This window comes from Vicugna pacos, unplaced genomic scaffold (genome assembly GCF_048564905.1).
Source record: "Vicugna pacos unplaced genomic scaffold, VicPac4 scaffold_19, whole genome shotgun sequence".
Lineage (NCBI taxonomy): Eukaryota > Metazoa > Chordata > Mammalia > Artiodactyla > Camelidae > Vicugna > Vicugna pacos.
The window spans coordinates 37,910,611-37,933,491 of record NW_027328740.1 but is presented as its reverse complement, the minus strand read 5'-3'; the positions used below and the strand labels follow the sequence as shown (position 1 = coordinate 37,933,491).

Here is a 22,881-nt window from a genome sequence, read left to right as displayed (position 1 = left end):
TGTTTTCGGCCAGCTTCTCTTCATGTCTCCCATAAAGTCGACTTCAACAGGACTGGGCAAGTCTGAAAGGACCTCGGAGCCTCTCCAGTAAGCTGAACACAGGCAGATCTTCCACTGTCTGCCCTTTCAGGTTCTGGAAACTGACCCGTGAACTCAGGTCTTTGGGCAGCAGCAGTATCTCGAACTGACACAGCTTCCCGGACCAAAGACCTAAGCCAAGCTCCACAGAGGGCGGCAGCCCCTCCATCGCACTGATCCACCCACAGAACTCTGCCCGGTTACCTAGGATCCACCAGCCACAACAAGCCTCGCGGTACACACCAACATTCCACCTGGAATCCAACCGCTAACTGCCATCCCCAATGGCTGCTGCATCTTGTCAGTGTTGGGGGAGGGGCTGCATCCGGCGAGAGGTTCCTAAGGTAAATGTGATTCTACCCACTAGCGTCCCATGGGCCTTTGTTCTTCCCTCTTTCCTTTTGTTCAGATCTGTATGCACTGTAGCAACGGAGGGAAGTGTGTCCATTTTCAGTTGAATGTTTCACACGTCTTTAAACTTTCTAACAGTTCACAGTACACAGAGACCCACTAAGGGAAACTATTGTTCCTGTAATATGGGCACACCCGCAATACATAGCCGTCGGTTGATTTCTGCTGAAACACCCGCATTCACGGGACAACTATCCATTTGTTTCAAGGGGGCTGAAATTCCTAGGACTGATACAATCCCCAATGTGCACTTTACTGCCTGTCTCTTTTGATCTTAGTACACTTTTGCGGAGCTACTTTTCCTTGTTATAGGCTTGTGCCATTTCTTCTCGACGTAGTGTAGAAGATGGCATTCATTCATCCTGTTGGAAGACTTGCAAGGCTATATCACGGACTAGGAATCCATTGGATTCCAAATCGGCATTTGGGTTAGGTCACGATATGCTCATATGAATCAGTATTTACGAATATAAATGCACCCCTCGGATTTCCGAATACAGGTGTGCTGAGTACATTCAAGCCGCGATACTGGGTCGATGCGTACTGATGATCTTTGACATCACCTTGAGTAATTTCTTTTGAATATTCATGTTACCCTACCCTTTTTGTGTTGTTTGTTTGTTTGATTCTTTCTTGGTCTGCTTCTCGTTTGCTTTGCAAACACGTCAGGCCATGCATCTCTCCGTTTGATTCCAACAGAGAGTCATATAAGCTGACTCCCTTAAGATAGTGCTTCCAATCCCCTATGATTTCCTGCTTCCCTCTCCCATCTTAAGGGTTTTGATGTCCTCCTTGCCTTCTTCTTGTTTCTTCTTTTCCACTCATGCTCTTCTTGCATTTCCAATAAGGGTTTTCTTCTTTCCATTTCATCTTGCTGCTTATCCCTTCAGGGGAGAATTCTCAACCTTTCTTTTAGGATAAGTTTCGAACTGCTGAATTCTTTTAAGATTTGCAGGTCTGTGGCATTCTCTAGCTCTGCTGTTATTAGAAATGGTGGTCATGTGGCATAGGCTACCCTAGATGGCAGCATTTTGCCATTCAAGCTATGGTCTATGTCCTGGCACTCCTCCCTGTCCTGCAATATTGCTGCTGAGATAGCAGCTGAAACCCCTCTGGAGGTTCTCTTGTGACTATGTTGCTTTCCTCCGGGCGCATTTTAAATCACTGGGATGCTCATGAACTTTGTTGATTTGGATCATACAGCTGCTGCTAAGTCTATTGGGATTCCACCTCTTTTGGACGCTGTGTACTTCCTGAATTCGCCTAGATGATTCTATCTTGGCTTTCAGCAAGTTTCAGTCCGATTTTTCTACACATAACTTTTCAAACATTGTTTGTTTCTTTATCTCTTGCTTTTCCATCTGGGACTCTTTCGAATTTTAGTCTTTCATGCCTTGTCTTCAACCAGGATTCAACAGCAATGATTTCATTGGTTTGCACTTGTTTCCTATGTGTGCTTCTGACCGAGGGATTTCTGTTCCCCTGTCTTTAAAGTGTTTCACGCGTCCCTCTGCAATATCTCGTCTGCTTAGGACGGAATGTTAGCCCTGATATTTTCTCATCCACTGAGTTTTCTGAGATTATTTGGCTCATCTTTAGGCTTTCTCTACCCCTTTTCTGGTATTCTGCCTTTTGTGATTCTGAGACACTGTTGTTCTTCAGTGTTTCCCTCACCTCCATTTTCAATACTTGCTCTGGAGAGCGTTTTGCAGTCTAGTTGTCTGAAAGCTTATCTTTAGGGCCTTCAATCTCTTTGGAACTGAAAATGGTACTTCCTTTTCCTTTTACTGTATTTCTTCATCTCTACTGGTCAGGTAATTTCAGGTATCTAATGTAGACTTCTAGGGCTTGGTTAAGTGAAAATTTTAGACTCTTGGCTCTACACAATTGCATGGGATTTCTGTGAGGACAAATTTTCCTAGACTTTGATGCCATGTCCTGTTCCTGTGTGTGCTGTCTGGTCTATCTCCAGTTGCTGGTGTTGCCTTTGTTGTGATGAACACCCCATACTATTTCGATTTAGATAACCTCACTTTGATTACGCTTATCTCACAAATCTGAAAGAGCACAGGACACTTCCTCTGGTGGAAATGGAGCTTCTAAAGGTTCTCAGCTCTGCATTCTACTCTATGTTATTTTGGAGTGTTTCCAGAAGAGCAGAGTGTGAGTGCGCTTGTGCTTTGTAGTGCCACAGGAATGTCCCACTGAAACCAGTTCTTCCAAGAGCTTCTCTGTCTACAGAAACACCAGTGGAAGCATATCTATGGATGTCACACATCAGGGCCTGCTGGAATGATCCCGCAGCCCGAACTTGGTGTCCTCGCTGCCGAACAGTGCCGGTGCCATCCAAAATGTAGCATCCGCTTTTGAGAGATAAACTGAAGGAAATCCTTCCTCTTCTCACGCTGTGGTCTTGGACCACACTTCCTTGTCCTCTCATCCTTGTGGCACGGGTGCACGAAGGCAACCACAGAGCTGTTGCACATCCTGTGCCTCAAACCAAACCATAATCACAGCCCAGGTTATGAATGTAGCAGATCCTAAGGCTTTTCATTCTGAATTCAAACCCAAGGCCCCCTGGATCCCTCAGACCCGATGCACAATATCTCTGATTCAGCCCCACACATGCTCTATTGGCAAAATGCCAAATTGGTCTCTGGTCCTGCAGATGCACTGGCTGTGGCCATGGGACATATCGATAATTTCAACTGCGCGCGCCAGGGTGGTTGCTTGCTCATTGGGGTCCCAGGTCGGTTTGCTCTCTTGATAGGACCCACCACATCCCACAACGCACTCCAGATCCCTGAGACTCAGCGTGTGCCATCATCCGTATCCCTATCCCCACCTGAACGCTGCCTCTGCTACCTCAAATTTGGCAGCTCGGATCTTGGTCTCAGAATCAACTCTGGGGATATTTTGCACTGGATTCTTTGAGTTCTGTCAGCCAAGCATCTGCTGTGCACTCTTCTAACACTCAGCGCATCACCTTCAATCCCATGTCTCCTGTCCGCTTGAGAGTGTGCGTCCAAGTTAAAGAGAGTTTCACCTTTACTGCTCCATCAACAGGGCTCAGACCATGCACTGGTATCCATTCCCTGCTTTTCCTTCTCCTGCTTCCAGGTGTTCTGAGGCCTCATCCTGTCTTTGGAAGTAACAGACCTCTCTTCGGCAAGTGTCCTGTGCCAAGGGCTGGGTGAGTGGATGTTTCCATTGCTGTGTTCATGGGAGCGAGTGAGCGCAGGTTGCACTGCTTCTCTGTCAACTGGGCATCGATGAATCAACACTTTCCAGATACATTTCACAGAAATGTGATTTTTTTTATCTCTTTGTTTCTATACAGCCGTGGTGGGAGGGATTGTCCAAAGACTCCAGTTTTGACATTGTGTTAATGTCTCATTTGCAGTCTTTAAAAATTTAATAGAATTTATATAAATGTTTTGGGAGTTATACGAAAATGAAGTTAGTTTCTGAAACATACTAAATCGACCTAGAAGCCAGACTTGTAATTTCGGTAACATTTTGTCAGCTCTAAGGAAAACATAGACAGATAAAATGCAAAGTAGCAGTCCGAACTGTTAAAGGGGTCATGTCAACTCTTTACTGTTGAAGCCTCCGAAACCAACAGGAACCATGAAATAACTAATGGAAACATGAAATAACCCCCAAGCTTGGATTCACTTGTGCATGTGGTGCCCTTTACTCCCGATGACACCTACTGGTCAATGTTGGCATTTCAAGGTGTAACATCCCTCTCAAGGAAAATACAAGAGAAAACGAACAAAATATATACATTTAGCTTTGAATCCAAAGAACCTAGAGGCATTATAGCTATGAGAACCCTGCTGCAGCTATGCTACGCTACTGAGAACCAGGTGTTCTTCTATCAGTGATGAGAACGCTTAATCATCCGATCATGTTGGGTAAAGCACTTGAATGCAACCAAGTCTGCACCCCCATGATAGATTGCCCCCGGGGGCTTGACTCAATTGAAAGACGGTCCACATAAGCTGTGTCTTTCATGTCATTGGCGACCTTTACCGTTCAGCTCACTATCTGACTTCTAATATTTACCTAGACTGTCTTGAAAAAGGGAGGCCTAATACAGATTCAAGTTCAGTCAAAGATTCCCCTCACTTACCACACTCCCTTCACCCCAGAGAAGACATAAACCCAGCATTTGCTGAATCTAGCGGAAGGCCATCGTTTCTTTGTGGGAGCTAAGTATTCAATTCCTATCTATTTCATATGAGAGTATTTGACCTTTATGGGGTTCCCTGTTGTTCACAGAGGATGAAGCTAGAGGAACTCTGATTCTAGGAGGGGCTTGCTCTTCTCTTACTGGCTTCATTGCAGCTCAGGTTCTGATCCCTCAAAATGGATGCCTGAGTGAAGGGGAGGGAAGAGCAAGTGCTTGATAGCTAGGCCCAAACCTGGGAAAAGGCTTACCTGGGCTTGGTGCACTTTGATCTGAATGGCTTGGAATTGCCCCTTGGGTCGTGTGGATTATCTGACCTCTTTCAAGAACATGAGCGTTTTTATCATCTCTGCCATCTCTTCTCTTTAGACGTCAGGGATCTTGGACCCGTTCTTGGAGCAGAGAATTGAGGAACTTCCTCCAGTCCACGGTGGCCCTCCGTAGGTTTCTGCTAGTATCAGCGAGGTTCAATATGTCTCATGAATGCCTTTCGAGCCTGCTATCCTCTACAGCTGTCTCCAGGCCAGTATTCTCTATTGTAGCAGAACATCTCTCATCAATGTGTTCGCATCTCTCCTCAATCCGTGCAGCCATGTTTTCGGCCAGCTTCTCTTCGTGTCTCCCATAAAGTCGACTTCAACAGGACTGGGCAAGTCTGAAAGGACCTCGGAGCCTCTCCAGTAAGCTGAAGACAGGCAGATCTTCCACTGTCTGCCCTTTCAGGTTATGGAAACTGACCCGTGAACTCAGGTCTTTGGGCAGCAGCAGTATCTCGAACTGACACAGCTTCCCGGACCAAAGACCTAAGCCAAGCTCCACAGAGGGCGGCAGCCCCTCCATCGCACTGATCCACCCACAGAACTCTGCCCGGTTACCTAGGATCCACCAGCCACAACAAGCCTCGCAGTACACACCAACATTCCACCTGGAATCCAACCGCTAACTGCCATCCCCAATGGCTGCTGCATCTTGTCAGTGTTGGGGGAGGGGCTGCATCCGGCGAGAGGTTCCTAAGGTAAATGTGATTCTACCCACTAGCGTCCCATGGGCCTTTGTTCTTCCCTCTTTCCTTTTGTTCAGATCTGTATGCACTGTAGCAACGGAGGGAAGTGTGTCCATTTTCAGTTGAATGTTTCACACGTCTTTAAACTTTCTAACAGTTCACAGTACACAGAGACCCACTAAGGGAAACTATTGTTCCTGTAATATGGGCACACCCGCAATACATAGCCGTCGGTTGATTTCTGCTGAAACACCCGCATTCACGGGACAACTATCCATTTGTTTCAAGGGGGCTGAAATTCCTAGGACTGATACAATCCCCAATGTGCACTTTACTGCCTGTCTCTTTTGATCTTAGTACACTTTTGCGGAGCTACTTTTCCTTGTTATAGGCTTGTGCCATTTCTTCTCGACGTAGTGTAGAAGATGGCATTCATTCATCCTGTTGGAAGACTTGCAAGGCTATATCACGGACTAGGAATCCATTGGATTCCAAATCGGCATTTGGGTTAGGTCACGATATGCTCAAATGAATCAATATTTACGAATATAAATGCACGCCTCTGATTTCCGAATACAGGTGTGCTGAGTACATTCAAGCCGCGATACTGGGTCGATGCGTACTGAATGATCCTTGACATCACCTTGAGTAATTTCTTTTGAATATTCATGTTACCCTACCCTTTTTGTGTTGTTTGTTTGTTTGATTCTTTCTTGGTCTGCTTCTCGTTTGCTTTGCAAACACGTCAGGCCATGCATCTCTCCGTTTGCTTCCAACAGAGAGTCATATAAGCTGACTCCCTTAAGATAGTGCTTCCAATCCCCTATGATTTCCTGCTTCCCTCTCCCATCTTAAGGGTTTTGATGTCCTCCTTGCTTTCTTCTTGTTTCTTCTTTTCCACTCATGCTCTTCTTGCATTTCCAATAAGGGTTTTCTTCTTTCCATTTCATCTTGCTGCTAATCCCTTCAGGGGAGAATTCTCAACCTTTCTCTTAGGATAAGTTTCGAACTGCTGAATTCTTTTAAGATTTGCAGGTCTCTGGCATTCTCTAGCTCTGCTGTTATTAGAAATGGTGGTCATGTGGCATAGGCTACCCTAGATGGCAGCATTTTGCCATTCAAGCTATGGTCTATGTCCTGGCACTCCTCCCTGTCCTGCAATATTGCTGCTGAGATAGCAGCTGAAACCCCTCTGGAGGTTCTCTTGTGACTATGTTGCTTTCCTCCAGGCGCATTTTAAATCACTGGGATGCTCATGAACTCTGTTGATTTGGATCATACAGCTGCTGCTAAGTCTATTCGGATTCCACCTCTTTTGGACGCTGTGTACTTCCTGAATTCGCCTAGATGATTCTATCTTGGCTTTCAGCAAGTTTCAGTCTGATTTTTCTACACATAACTTTTCAAACATTGTTTGTTTCTTTATCTCTTGCTTTTCCATCTGGGACTCTTTCGAATTTTAGTCTTTCATGCCTTGTCTTCAACCAGGATTCAACAGCAATGTTTTCATTGGTTTGCACTTGCTTTGCTATGTGTGCTTCTGACCCAGGGATTTGTGTTCCCCTGTCTTCAAAGTCATTCACGCGTCCCTCTGCAATATCTCGTCTGCTTAGGACGGAATGTTAGCCCTGATATTTTCTCATCCACTGAGTTTTCTGAGATTATTTGGCTCGTCTTTAGGCTTTCTCTTCCCCTTTTCTGGTATTCTGCCTTTTGTGATTCTGAGACACTGTTGTTCTTCAGTGTTTCCCTCACCTCCATTTTCAATACTTGCTCTGGAGAGCGTTTTGCAGTCTAGTTGTCTGAAAGCTTATCTTTAGGGCCTTCAATCTCTTTGGAACTGAAAATGGTACTTCCTTTTCCTTTTACTGTATTTCTTCATCTCTACTGGTCAGGTAATTTCAGGTATCTAATGTAGACTTCTAGGGCTTGGTTAAGTGAAAACTTTAGACTCTTGGCTCTACACAATTGCATGGGATTTCTGTGAGGACAAATTTTCCTAGACTTTGATGCCATGTCCTGTTCCTGTGTGTGCTGTCTGGTCTATCTCCAATTGCTGGTGTTGCCTTTGTTGTGATGAACACCCCATACTATTTCGATTTAGATAACCTCACTTTGATTACGCTTATCTCACAAATCTGAAAGAGCACAGGACACTTCCTCTGGTGGAAATGGAGCTTCTAAAGGTTCTCAGCTCTGCATTCTACTCTATGTTATTTTGGAGTGTTTCCAGAAGAGCAGAGTGTGAGTGCGCTTGTGCTTTGTAGTGCCACGGGAATGTCCCACTGAAACCAGTTCTTCCAAGAGCTTCTCTGTCTACAGAAACACCAGTGGAAGCATATCTATGGATGTCACACATCAGGGCCTGCTGGAATGATCCCGCAGCCCGAACTTGGTGTCCTCGCTGCCGAACAGTGCCGGTGCCATCCAAAATGTAGCATCCGCTTTTGAGAGATAAACTGAAGGAAATCCTTCCTCTTCTCACGCTGTGGTCTTGGACCACACTTCCTTGTCCTCTCATCCTTGTGGCACGGGTGCACGAAGGCAACCACAGAGCTGTTGCACATCCTGTGCCTCAAACCAAACCATAATCACAGCCCAGGTTATGAATGTAGCAGATCCTAAGGCTTTTCATTCTGAATTCAAACCCAAGGCCCCCTGGATCCCTCAGACCCGATCCACAATATCTCTGATTCAGCCCCACACATGCTCTATTGGCAAAATGCCAAATTGGTCTCTGGTCCTGCAGATGCACTGGGTGTGGCCATGGGACATATCGATAATTTCAACTGCGCGCACCAGGGTGGTTGCTTGTTCATTGGGGTCCCAGGTCGGTTTGCTCTCTTGATAGGACCCACCACATCCCACAACGCACTCCAGATCCCTGAGACTCAGCGTCTGCCACCATCCGTAGCCCTATCCCTCCCTGAACGCTGCCTCTGCTACCTCAAATTTGGCAGCTCGGATCTTGGTCTCAGAATCAACTGTGGGGATATTTTGCACTGGATTCTTTGAGTTCTGTCAGCCAAGCATCTGCTGTGCACTCTTCTAACACTCAGCGCATCACCTTCAATCCCATGTCTCCTGTCCGCTTGAGAGTGTGCGTCCAAGTTAAAGAGAGTTTCACCTTTACTGCTCCATCAACAGGGCTCAGACCATGCACTGGTATCCATTCCCTGCTTTTCCTTCTCCTGCTTCCAGGTGTTCTGAGGCCTCATCCTGTCTTTGGAAGTAACAGACCTCTCTTCAGCAAGTGTCCTGTGCCAAGGGCTGGGTGAGTGGATGTTTCCATTGCTGTGTTCATGGGAGCGAGTGAGCGCAGGTTGCACTGCTTCTCTGTCAACTGGGCATCGATGAATCAACACTTTCCAGATACATTTCACAGAAATGTGATTTTTTTTATCTCTTGGTTTCTATACAGCCGTGGTGGGAGGGATTGTCCGAAGACTCCAGTTTTGACATTGTGTGGATATCTCATTTGCAGTCTTTAAAAATTTAATAGAATTTATAGAAATGTTTTGGGAGTTATACGAAAATGAAGTTAGTTTCTGAAACATACTAAATCGACCTAGAAGCCAGACTTGTCAATTTCGGTAACATTTTGTCAGCTCTAAGGGAAACATAGACAGATAGAATGCAAACTAGCAGTCCGAACTGTTAAAGGGGTCCTGTCAGCTCTTTACTGTTGAAGCCTCCGAAACCAAGAGGAACCATGAAATAACTAATGGAAACATGAAATAACCCCCAAGCTTGGATTCACTTGTGCATGTGGTGCCCTTTACTCCCGATGACACCTACTGGTCAATGTTGGCATTTCAAGGTGTAACATCCCTCTCAAGGAAAATACAAGAGAAAACGAACTAAATATATACATTTAGCTTTGAATCCAAAGAAACTAGAGGCATTATAGCTATGAGAATCCTGCTGCAGCTATGCTAGGCTACTGAGAACCAGGTGTTCTTCTATCAGTGATGAGAACGCTTAATCATCCGATCATGTTGGGTAAAGCACTTGAATGCAACCAAGTCTGCACCCCCATGATAGATTGCCCCCGGGGGCTTGACTCAATTGAAAGACGGTCCACATAAGCTGTGTCTTTCATGTCATTGGCGACTTTTACAGTTCCGTTCACTATCTGACTTCGAATATTTACCTAGACTGTCTTGAAAAACGGAGGCCTAATACAGATTCAAGTTCAGTCAAAGATTCCCCTCACTTACCACACTCCCTTCACCCCAGAGAAGACATAAACCCAGCATTTGCTGAATCTAGCGGAAGGCCATCGTTTCTTTGTGGGAGCTAAGTATTCAATACCTATCTATTTCATACGAGAGTATTTGACCTTTATGGGGTTCCCTGTTGTTCACAGAGGATGAAGCTAGTGGAACTCTGATTCTAGGAGGGGCTTGCTCTTCTCTTACTGGCTTCATTGCAGCTCAGGTACTGATCCCTCAAAATGGATGCCTGAGTGGAGGGGAGGGAAGAGCAAGTGCTTGATAGCTAGGCCCAAACCTGGGAAAAGGCTTACCTGGGCTTGGTGCACTTTGATCTGAATGGCTTGGAATTGCCCCTTGGGTCGTGTGGATTATCTGACCTCTTTCAAGAACATGAGCGTTTTTATCATCTCTGCCATCTCTTCTCTTTAGACGTCAGGGATCTTGGACCCGTTCTTGGAGCAGAGAATTGAGGAACTTCCTCCAGTCCACGGTGGCCCTCCGTAGGTTTCTGCTAGTATCAGCGAGGTTCAATATGTCTCATGAATGCCTTTCGAGCCTGCTATCCTCTACAGCTGTCTCCAGGCCAGTATTCTCTATTGTAGCAGAACATCTCTCATCAATGTGTTCGCATCTCTCCTCAATCCGTGCAGCCATGTTTTCGGCCAGCTTCTCTTCGTGTCTCCCATAAAGTCGACTTCAACAGGACTGGGCAAGTCTGAAAGGACCTCGGAGCCTCTCCAGTAAGCTGAAGACAGGCAGTTCTTCCACTGTATGCCCTTTCAGGTTCTGGAAACTGACCCGTGAACTCAGGTCTTTGGGCAGCAGCAGTATCTCGAACTGACACAGCTTCCCGGACCAAAGAACTAAGCCAAGCTCCACAGAGGGCGGCAGCCCCTCCATCGCACTGATCCACCCACAGAACTCTGCCCGGTTACCTAGGATCCACCAGCCACAACAAGCCTCGCGGTACACACCAACATTCCGCCTGGAATCCGACCGCTAACTGCCATCCCCAATGGCTGCTGCATCTTGTCAGTGTTGGGGGAGGGGCTGCATCCGAGGAGAGGTTCCTAAGGTAAATGTGATTCTACCCACTAGCGTCCCATGGGCCTTTGTTCTTCCCTCTTTCCTTTTGTTCAGATCTGTATGCACTGTAGCAACGGAGGGAAGTGTGTCCATTTTCAGTTGAATGTTTCACACGTCTTTAAACTTTCTAACAGTTCACAGTACACAGAGACCCACTAAGGGAAACTATTGTTCCTGTAATATGGGCACACCCGCAATACATAGCCGTCGGTTGATTTCTGCTGAAACACCCGCATTCACGGGACATCTATCCATTTGTTTCAAGGGGGCTGAAATTCCTAGGACTGATACAATCCCCAATGTGCACGTTACTGCCTGTCTCTTTTGATCTTAGTACACTTTTGCGGAGCTACTTTTCCTTGTTATAGGCTTGTGCCATTTCTTCTCGACGTAGTGTAGAAGATGGCATTCATTCATCCTGTTGGAAGACTTGCAAGGCTATATCACGGACTAGGAATCCATTGGATTCCAAATCGGCATTTGGGTTAGGTCACGATATGCTCATATGAATCAATATTTATGAATATAAATTCACGCCTCTGATTTCCGAATACAGGTGTGCTGAATACATTCAAGCCGCGATACTGGGTCGATGCGTACTGAATGATCTTTGACATCACCTTGAGTAATTTCTTTTGAATATTCATGTTACCCTACCCTTTTTGTGTTGTTTGTTTGTTTGATTCTTTCTTGGTCTGCTTCTCGTTTGCTTTGCAAACACGTCAGGCCATGCATCTCTCCGTTTGCTTCCAACAGAGAGTCATATAAGCTGACTCCCTTAAGATAGTGCTTCCAATCCCCTATGATTTCCTGCTTCCCTCTCCCATCTTTAGGGTTTTGATGTCCTCCTTGCCTTCTTCTTGTTTCTTTTTTTCCACTCATGCTCTTCTTGCATTTCCAATAAGGGTTTTCTTCTTTCCATTTCATCTTGCTGCTTATCCCTTCAGGGGAGAATTCTCAACCTTTCTTTTAGGATAAGTTTCGAACTGCTGAATTCTTTTAAGATTTACAGGTCTGTGGCATTCTCTAGCTCTGCTGTTATTAGAAATGGTGGTCATGTGGCTTAGGCTACCCTAGATGGCAGCATTTTGCCATTCAAGCTATGGTCTATGTCCTGGCACTCCTCCCTGTCCTGCAATATTGCTGCTGAGATAGCAGCTGAAACCCCTCTGGAGGTTCTCTTGTGACTATGTTGCTTTCCTCCCGGCGCATCTTAAATCACTGGGATGCTCATGAACTCTGTTGATTTGGATCATACAGCTGCTGCTAAGTCTATTGGGATTCCACCTCTTTTGGACGCTGTGTACTTCCTGAATTCGCCTAGATGATTCTATCTTGGCTTTCAGCAAGTTTCAGTCTTATTTTTCTACACATAACTTTTCAAACATTGTTTGTTTCTTTATCTCTTGCTTTTCCATCTGGGACTCTTTCGAATTTTATTCTTTCATGCCTTGTCTTCAACCAGGATTCAACAGCAATGTTTTCATTGGTTTGCACTTGCTTTCCTATGTGTGCTTCTGACCGAGGGATTTCTGTTCCCCTGTCTTCAAGATCTTTCTCGTGTCCCTCTGCAATATCTCGTCTGCTTAGGACGGAATGTTAGCCCTGATATTTTCTCATCCACTGAGTTTTCTGAGATTATTTGGCTCGTCTTTAGGCTTTCTCTTCCCCTTTTCTGGTATTCTGCCTTTTGTGATTCTGAGACACTGTTGTTCTTCAGTGTTTCCCTCACCTCCATTTTCAATACTTGCTCTGGAGAGCGTTTTGCAGTCTAGTTGTCTGAAAGCTTATCTTTAGGGCCTTCAATCTCTTTGGAACTGAAAATGGTACTTCCTTTTCCTTTTACTGTATTTCTTCATCTCTACTGGTCAGGTAATTTCAGGTATCTAATGTAGACTTCTTGGGCTTGGTTAAGTGAAAACTTTAGACTCTTGGCTCTACACAATTGCATGGGATTTTTGTGAGGACAAATTTTCCTAGACTTTGATGCCATGTCCTGTTCCTGTGTGTGCTGTCTGGTCTATCTCCAATTGCTGGTGTTGCCTTTGTTGTGATGAACACCCCATACTATTTCGATTTAGATAACCTCACTTTGATTACGCTTATCTCACAAATCTGAAAGAGCACAGGACACTTCCTATGGTGGAAATGGAGCTTCTAAAGGTTCTCAGCTCTGCATTCTACTCTATGTTATTTTGGAGTGTTTCCAGAAGAGCAGAGTGTGAGTGCGCTTGTGCTTTGTAGTGCCACGGGAATGTCCCACTGTAACCAGTTTTTCCAAGAGCTTCTCTGTCTACAGAAACACCAGTGGAAGCATATCTATGGATGTCACACATCAGGGCCTGCTGGAATGATCCCGCAGCCCGAACTTGGTGTCCTCGCTGCCGAACAGTGCCGGTGCCATCCAAAATGTAGCATCCGCTTTTGAGAGATAAACTGAAGGAAATCCTTCCTCTTCCCACGCTGTGGTCTTGGACCACACTTCCTTGTCCTCTCATCCTTGTGGCACGGGTGCACGAAGGCAACCACAGAGCTGTTGCATATCCTGTGCCTCAAACCAAACCATAATCACAGCCCAGGTTATGAATGTAGCAGATCCTAAGGCTTTTCATTCTGAATTCAAACCCAAGGCCCCCTGGATCCCTCAGACCCGATCCACAATATCTCTGATTCAGCCCCACACATGCTCTATTGGCAAAATGCCAAATTGGTCTCTGGTCCTGCAGATGCACTTGGTGTGGCCATGGGACATATCGATAAATTCAACTGCGCGCACCAGGGTGGTTGCTTGTTCATTGGGGTCCCAGGTCGGTTTGCTCTCTTGATAGGACCCACCACATCCCACAACGCACTCCAGATCCCTGAGACTCAGCGTCTGCCACCATCCGTAGCCCTATCCCTCCCTGAACGCTGCCTCTGCTACCTCAAATTTGGCAGCTCGGATCTTGGTCTCAGAATCAACTCTGGGGATATTTTGCACTGGATTCTTTGAGTTCTGTCAGTCAAGCATCTGCTGTGCACTCTTCTAACACTCAGCGCATCACCTTCAATCCCATGTCTCCTGTCCGCTTGAGAGTGTGCGTCCAAGTTAAAGAGAGTTTCACCTTTACTGCTCCATCAACAGGGCTCAGACCATGCACTGGTATCCATTCCCTGCTTTTCCTTCTCCTGCTTCCAGGTGTTCTGAGGCCTCATCCTGTCTTTGGAAGTAACAGACCTCTCTTCAGCAAGTGTCCTGTGCCAAGGGCTGGGTGAGTGGATGTTTCCATTGCTGTGTTCATGGGAGCGAGTGAGCGCAGGTTGCACTGCTTCTCTGTCAACTGGGCATCGATGAATCAACACTTTCCAGATACATTTCACAGAAATGTGATTTTTTTTATCTCTTGGTTTCTATACAGCCGTGGTGGGAGGGATTGTCCGAAGACTCCAGTTTTGACATTGTGTGGATATCTCATTTGCAGTCTTTAAAAATTTAATAGAATTTATAGAAATGTTTTGGGAGTTATACGAAAATGAAGTTAGTTTCTGAAACATACTAAATCGACCTAGAAGCCAGACTTGTCAATTTCGGTAACATTTTGTCAGCTCTAAGGGAAACATAGACAGATAAAATGCAAACTAGCAGTCCGAACTGTTAAAGGGGTCCTGTCAGCTCTTTACTGTTGAAGCCTCCGAAACCAACAGGAACCATGAAATAACTAATGGAAACATGAAATAACCCCCAAGCTTGGATTCACTTGTGCATGTGGTGCCCTTTACTCCCGATGACACCTACTGGTCAATGTTGGCATTTCAAAGTGTAACATACCTCTCAAGGAAAATACAAGAGAAAACGAACTAAATATATACATTTAGCTTTGAATCCAAAGAACCTAGAGGCATTATAGCTATGAGAATCCTGCTGCAGCTATGCTAGGCTACTGAGAACCAGGTGTTCTTCTATCAGTGATGAGAACGCTTAATCATCCGATCATGTTGGGTAAAGCACTTGAATGCAACCAAGTCTGCACCCCCATGATAGATTGCCCCCGGGGGCTTGACTCAATTGAAAGACGGTCCACATAAGCTGTGTCTTTCATGTCATTGGCGACTTTTACAGTTCCGTTCACTATCTGACTTCGAATATTTACCTAGACTGTCTTGAAAAACGGAGGCCTAATACAGATTCAAGTTCAGTCAAAGATTCCCCTCACTTACCACACTCCCTTCACCCCAGAGAAGACAGAAACCCAGCATTTGCTGAATCTAGCGGAAGGCCATCGTTTCTTTGTGGGAGCTAAGTATTCAATTCCTATCTATTTCATACGAGAGTATTTGACCTTTATGGGGTTCCCTGTTGTTCACAGAGAATGAAGCTAGAGGAACTCTGATTCTAGGAGAGGCTTGCTCTTCTCTTACTGGCTTCATTGCAGCTCAGGTACTGATCCCTCAAAATGGATGCCTGAGTGGAGGGGAGGGAAGAGCAAGTGCTTGATAGCTAGGCCCAAACCTGGGAAAAGGCTTACCTGGGCTTGGTGCACTTTGATCTGAATGGCTTGGAATTGCCCCTTGGGTCGTGTGGATTATCTGACCTCTTTCAAGAACATGAGCGTTTTTATCATCTCTGCCATCTCTTCTCTTTAGACGTCAGGGATCTTGGACCCGTTCTTGGAGCAGAGAATTGAGGAACTTCCTCCAGTCCACGGTGGCCCTCCGTAGGTTTCTGCTAGTATCAGCGAGGTTCAATATGTCTCATGAATGCCTTTCGAGCCTGCTATCCTCTACAGCTGTCTCCAGGCCAGTATTCTCTATTGTAGCAGAACATCTCTCATCAATGTGTTCGCATCTCTCCTCAATCCGTGCAGCCATGTTTTCGGCCAGCTTCTCTTCGTGTCTCCCATAAAGTCGACTTCAACAGGACTGGGCAAGTCTGAAAGGACCTCGGAGCCTCTCCAGTAAGCTGAAGACAGGCAGATCTTCCACTGTCTGCCCTTTCAGGTTCTGGAAACTGACCCGTGAACTCAGGTCTTTGGGCAGCAGCAGTATCTCGAACTGACACAGCTTCCCGGACCAAAGACCTAAGCCAAGCTCCACAGAGGGCGGCAGCCCCTCCATCGCACTGATCCACCCACAGAACTCTGCCCGGTTACCTAGGATCCACCAGCCACAACAAGCCTCGCGGTACACACCAACATTCCACCTGGAATCCAACCGCTAACTGCCATCCCCAATGGCTGCTGCATCTTGTCAGTGTTGGGGGAGGGGCTGCATCCGGCGAGAGGTTCCTAAGGTAAATGTGATTCTACCCACTAGCGTCCCATGGGCCTTTGTTCTTCCCTCTTTCCTTTTGTTCAGATCTGTATGCACTGTAGCAACGGAGGGAAGTGTGTCCATTTTCAGTTGAATGTTTCACACGTCTTTAAACTTTCTAACAGTTCACAGTACACAGAGACCCACTAAGGGAAACTATTTTTCCTGTAATATGGGCACACCCGCAATACATAGCCGTCGGTTGATTTCTGCTGAAACACCCGCATTCACGGGACATCTATCCATTTGTTTCAAGGGGGCTGAAATTCCTAGGAATGATACAATCCCCAATGTGCACTTTACTGCCTGTCTCTTTTGATCTTAGTACACTTTTGCGGAGCTACTTTTCCTTGTTATAGGCTTGTGCCATTTCTTCTCGACGTAGTGTAGAAGATGGCATTCATTCATCCTGTTGGAAGACTTGCAAGGCTATATCACGGACTAGGAATCCATTGGATTCCAAATCGGCATTTGGGTTAGGTCACGATATGCTCATATGAATCAATATTTACGAATATAAATGCACGCCTCTGATTTCCGAATACAGGTGTGCTGAGTACATTCAAGCCGCGATACTGGGTCGATGCGTACTGAATGATCTTTGACATCACCTTGAGTAATTTCTTTTGAATATTCATGTTACCCTACACTTTTTGTGCTGTTTGTTTGTTTGATTCTTTCTTGGTCTGCTTCTCGTTTGCTTTGCAAACACGTCAGGCCATGCATCTCTCCGTTTGCTTCCAACAGAGAGTCATATAAGCTGACTCCCTTAAGATAGTGCTTCCAATCCCCTATGATTTCCTGCTTCCCTCTCCCATCTTAAGGGTTTTGATGTCCTCCTTGCTTTCTTCTTGTTTCTTCTTTTCCACTCATGCTCTTCTTGCATTTCCAATAAGGGTTTTCTTCTTTCCATTTCATCTTGCTGCTTATCCCTTCAGGGGAGAATTCTCAACCTTTCTTTTAGGATAAGTTTCGAACTGCTGAATTCTTTTAAGATTTGCAGGTCTGTGGCATTCTCTAGCTCTGCTGTTATTAGAAATGGTGGTCATGTGGCATAGGCTACCCTAGATGGCAGCATTTTGCCATTCAACCTATGGTCTATGTCCTGGCACTCCTCCCTGTCCTGCAATATTGCTGCTGAGATAGCAGCTGAAACCCCTCTGGAGGTTCTCTTGTGACTATGTTGCTTTCCTCCAGGCGCATTTTAAATCACTGGGATGCTCATGAACTCTGTTGATTTGGATCATACATCTGCTGCTAAGTCTATTGGGATTCCACCTCTTTTGGACGCTGTGTACTTCCTGAATTCGCCTAGATGATTCTATCTTGGCTTTCAGCAAGTTTCAGTCTGATTTTTCTACACATAACTTTTCAAACATTGTTTGTTTCTTTATCTCTTGCTTTTCCATCTGGGACTCTTTCGAATTTTAGTCTTTCATGCCTTGTCTTCAACCTGGATTCAACAGCAATGTTTTCATTGGTTTGCACTTGCTTTCCTATGTGTGCTTCTGACCGAGGGATTTCTGTTCCCCTGTCTTCAAGGTCTTTCTCGCGTCCCTCTGCAATATCTCGTCTGCTTAGGACGGAATGTTAGCCCTGATATTTTCTCATCCACTGAGTTTTCTGAGATTATTTGGCTCGTCTTTAGGCTTTCTCTTCCCCTTTTCTGGTATTCTGCCTTTTGTGATTCTGAGACACTGTTGATCTTCAGTGTTTCCCTCACCTCCATTTTCAATACTTGCTCTGGAGAGCGTTTTGCAGTCTAGTTGTCTGAAAGCTTATCTTTAGGGCCTTCAATCTCTTTGGAACTGAAAATGGTACTTCCTTTTCCTTTTACTGTATTTCTTCATCTCTACTGGTCAGGTAATTTCAGGTATCTAATGTAGACTTCTAGGGCTTGGTTAAGTGAAAACTTTAGACTCTTGGCTCTACACAATTGCATGGGATTTCTGTGAGGACAAATTTTCCTAGACTTTGATGCCATGTCCTGTTCCTGTGTGTGCTGTCTTGTCTATCTCCAATTGCTGGTGTTGCCTTTGTTGTGATGAACACCCCATACTATTTCGATTTAGATAACCTCACTTTGATTACGCTTATCTCACAAATCTGAAAGAGCACAGGACACTTCCTCTGGTGGAAATGGAGCTTCTAAAGGTTCTCAGCTCTGCATTCTACTCTATGTTATTTTGGAGTGTTTCCAGAAGAGCAGAGTGTGAGTGCGCTTGTGCTTTGTAGTGCCACGGGAATGTCCCACTGAAACCAGTTCTTCCAAGAGCTTCTCTGTCTACAGAAACACCAGTGGAAGCATATCTATGGATGTCACACATCAGGGCCTGCTGGAATGATCCCGCAGCCCGAACTTGGTGTCCTCGCTGCCGAACAGTGCCGGTGCCATCCAAAATGTAGCATCCGCTTTTGAGAGATAAACTGAAGGAAATCCTTCCTCTTCCCACGCTGTGGTCTTGGACCACACTTCCTTGTCCTCTCATCCTTGTGGCACGGGTGCACGAAGGCAACCACAGAGCTGTTGCACATCCTGTGCCTCAAACCAAACCATAATCACAGCCCAGGTTATGAATGTAGCAGATCCTAAGGCTTTTCATTCTGAATTCAAACCCAAGGCCCCCTGGATCCCTCAGACCCGATCCACAATATCTCTGATTCAGCCCCACACATGCTCTATTGGCAAAATGCCAAATTGGTCTCTGGTCCTGCAGATGCACTTGGTGTGGCCATGGGACATATCGATAATTTCAACTGCGCGCACCAGGGTGGTTGCTTGTTCATTGGGGTCCCAGGTCGGTTTGCTCTCTTGATAGGACCCACCACATCCCACAACGCACTCCAGATCCCTGAGACTCAGCGTCTGCCACCATCCGTAGCCCTATCCCTCCCTGAACGCTGCCTCTGCTACCTCAAATTTGGCAGCTCGGATCTTGGTCTCAGAATCAACTGTGGGGATATTTTGCACTGGATTCTTTGAGTTCTGTCAGCCAAGCATCTGCTGTGCACTCTTCTAACACTCAGCGCATCACCTTCAATCCCATGTCTCCTGTCCGCTTGAGAGTGTGCGTCCAAGTTAAAGAGAGTTTCACCTTTACTGCTCCATCAACAGGGCTCAGACCATGCACTGGTATCCATTCCCTGCTTTTCCTTCTCCTGCTTCCAGGTGTTCTGAGGCCTCATCCTGTCTTTGGAAGTAACAGACCTCTCTTCAGCAAGTGTCCTGTGCCAAGGGCTGGGTGAGTGGATGTTTCCATTGCTGTGTTCATGGGAGCGAGTGAGCGCAGGTTGCACTGCTTCTCTGTCAACTGGGCATCGATGAATCAACACTTTCCTGATACATTTCACAGAAATGTGATTTTTTTTATCTCTTGGTTTCTATACAGCCGTGGTGGGAGGGATTGTCCGAAGACTCCAGTTTTGACATTGTGTTGATATCTCATTTGCAGTCTTTAAAAATTTAATAGAATTTATAGAAATGTTTTGGGAGTTATACGAAAATGAAGTTAGTTTCTGAAACATACTAAATCGACCTAGAAGCCAGACTTGTCAATTTCGGTAACATTTTGTCAGCTCTAAGGGAAACATAGACAGATAGAATGCAAACTAGCAGTCCGAACTGTTAAAGGGGTCCTGTCAGCTCTTTACTGTTGAAGCCTCCGAAACCAACAGGAACCATGAAATAACTAATGGAAACATGAAATAACCCCCAAGCTTGGATTCACTTGTGCATGTGGTGCCCTTTACTCCCGATGACACCTACTGGTCAATGTTGGCATTTCAAGGTGTAACATCCCTCTCAAGGAAAATACAAGAGAAAACGAACTAAATATATACATTTAGCTTTGAATCCAAAGAACCTAGAGGCATTATAGCTATGAGAATCCTGCTGCAGCTATGCTAGGCTACTGAGAACCAGGTGTTCTTCTATCAGTGATGAGAACGCTTAATCATCCGATCATGTTGGGTAAAGCACTTGAATGCAACCAAGTCTGCACCCCCATGATAGATTGCCCCCGGGGGCTTGACTCAATTGAAAGACGGTCCACATAAGCTGTGTCTTTCATGTCATTGGCGACTTTTACAGTTCCGTTCACTATCTGACTTCGAATATTTACCTAGACTGTCTTGAAAAACGGAGGCCTAATACAGATTCAAGTTCAGTCAAAGATTCCCCTCACTTACCACACTCCCTTCACCCCAGAGAAGACATAAACCCAGCATTTGCTGAATCTAGCGGAAGGCCATCGTTTCTTTGTGGGAGCTAAGTATTCAATTCCTATCTATTTCATACGAGAGTATTTGACCTTTATGGGGTTCCCTGTTGTTCACAGAGAATGAAGCTAGAGGAACTCCGATTCTAGGAGAGGCTTGCTCTTCTCTTACTGGCTTCATTGCAGCTCAGGTACTGATCCCTCAAAATGGATGCCTGAGTGGAGGGGAGGGAAGAGCAAGTGCTTGATAGCTAGGCCCAAACCTGGGAAAAGGCTTACCTGGGCTTGGTGCACTTTGATCTGAATGGCTTGGAATTGCCCCTTGGGTCGTGTGGATTATCTGACCTCTTTCAAGAACATGAGCGTTTTTATCATCTCTGCCATCTCTTCTCTTTAGACGTCAGGGATCTTGGACCCGTTCTTGGAGCAGAGAATTGAGGAACTTCCTCCAGTCCACGGTGGCCCTCCGTATGTTTCTGCTAGTATCAGTGAGGTTCAATATGTCTCATGAATGCCTTTCGAGCCTGCTATCCTCTAAAGCTGTCTCCAGGCCAGTATTCTCTATTGTAGCAGAACATCTCTCATCAATGTGTTCGCATCTCTCCTCAATCCGTGCAGCCATATTTTCGGCCAGCTTCTCTTCATGTCTCCCATAAAGTCGACTTCAACAGGACTGGGCAAGTCTGAAAGGACCTCGGAGCCTCTCCAGTAAGCTGAAGACAGGCAGATCTTCCACTGTCTGCCCTTTCAGGTTCTGGAAACTGACCCGTGAACTCAGGTCTTTGGGCAGCAGCAGTATCTCGAACTGACACAGCTTCCCGGACCAAAGACCTAAGCCAAGCTCCACAGAGGGTGGCAGCACCTCCATCGCACTGATCCACCCACAGAACTCTGCCCGGTTACCTAGGATCCACCAGCCACAACAAGCCTCGCGGTACACACCAACATTCCACCTGGAATCCAACCGCTAACTGCCATCCCCAATGGCTGCTGCATCTTGTCAGTGTTGGGGGAGGGGCTGCATCCGACGAGAGGTTCCTAAGGTAAATGTGATTCTACCCACTAGCGTCCCATGGGCCTTTGTTCTTCCCTCTTTCCTTTTGTTCAGATCTGTATGCACTGTAGCAACGGAGGGAAGTGTGTCCATTTTCAGTTGAATGTTTCACACGTCTTTAAACTTTCTAACAGTTCACAGTACACAGAGACCCACTAAGGGAAACTATTGTTCCTGTAATATGGGCACACCCGCAATACATAGCCGTCGGTTGATTTCTGCTGAAACACCCGCATTCACGGGACATCTATCCATTTGTTTCAAGGGGGCTGAAATTCCTAGGACTGATACAATCCCCAATGTGCACTTTACTGCCTGTCTCTTTTGATCTTAGTACACTTTTGCGGAGCTACTTTTCCTTGTTATAGGCTTGTGCCATTTCTTCTCGACGTAGTGTAGAAGATGGCATTCATTCATCCTGTTGGAAGAATTGCAAGGCTATATCACGGACTAGGAATCCATTGGATTCCAAATCGGCATTTGGGTTAGGTCACGATATGCTCATATGAATCAATATTTACGAATATAAATGCACGCCTCTGATTTCCGAATACAGGTGTGCTCAGTACATTCAAGCCGCGATACTGGGTCGATGCGTACTGAATGATCTTTGACATCACCTTGAGTAATTTCTTTTGAATATTCATGTTACCCTACCCTTTTTGTGTTGTTTGTTTTTTTGATTCTTTCTTGGTCTGCTTCTCGTTTGCTTTACAAACACGTCAGGCCATGCATCTCTCCGTTTGCCTCCAACAGAGAGTCATATAAGCTGACTCCCTTAAGATAGTGCTTCCAATCCCCTATGATTTCCTGCTTCCCTCTCCCATCTTAAGGGTTTTGATGTCCTCCTTGCTTTCTTCTTGTTTCTTCTTTTCCACTCATGCTCTTCTTGCATTTCCAATAAGGGTTTTCTTCTTTCCATTTCATCTTGCTGCTTATCCCTTCAGGGGAGAATTCTCAACCTTTCTTTTAGGATAAGTTTCGAACTGCTGAATTCTTTTAAGATTTGCAGGTCTGTGGCATTCTCTAGCTCTGCTCTTATTAGAAATGGTGGTCATGTGGCATAGGCTACCCTAGATGGCAGCATTTTGCCATTCAAGCTATGGTCTATGTCCTGGCACTCCTCCCTGTCCTGCAATATTGCTGCTGAGATAGCAGCTGAAACCCCTCTGGAGGTTCTCTTGTGACTATGTTGCTTTCCTCCAGGCGCATTTTAAATCACTGGGATGCTCATGAACTTTGTTGATTTGGATCATACAGCTGCTGCTAAGTCTATTGGGATTCCACCTCTTTTGGACGCTGTGTACTTCCTGAATTCGCCTAGATGATTC

The 22,881-nt window shown here is 45.7% G+C and overlaps 3 long non-coding RNA genes across 3 annotated transcripts; all 3 read left to right on the top strand.

The window, feature by feature from the left end:
- Positions 1–311: 311 nt before the first annotated feature.
- LOC140693404 (uncharacterized) lies at positions 312–5,236 on the top strand. The gene is made up of 3 exons (XR_012069140.1): positions 312–422; positions 3,610–3,682; positions 5,054–5,236. It is a non-coding gene; the product is annotated as an uncharacterized lncRNA (long non-coding RNA).
- Positions 5,237–5,576: 340 nt separating this feature from the next.
- LOC140693395 (uncharacterized) lies at positions 5,577–10,587 on the top strand. Its single transcript, XR_012069131.1, has 3 exons — positions 5,577–5,699; positions 8,889–8,961; positions 10,334–10,587. It is a non-coding gene; the product is annotated as an uncharacterized lncRNA (long non-coding RNA).
- Positions 10,588–10,839: 252 nt separating this feature from the next.
- LOC140693394 (uncharacterized) lies at positions 10,840–15,867 on the top strand. The gene is made up of 3 exons (XR_012069130.1): positions 10,840–10,979; positions 14,169–14,241; positions 15,614–15,867. It is a non-coding gene; the product is annotated as an uncharacterized lncRNA (long non-coding RNA).
- The last annotated feature ends 7,014 nt before the right edge of the window (positions 15,868–22,881 follow it).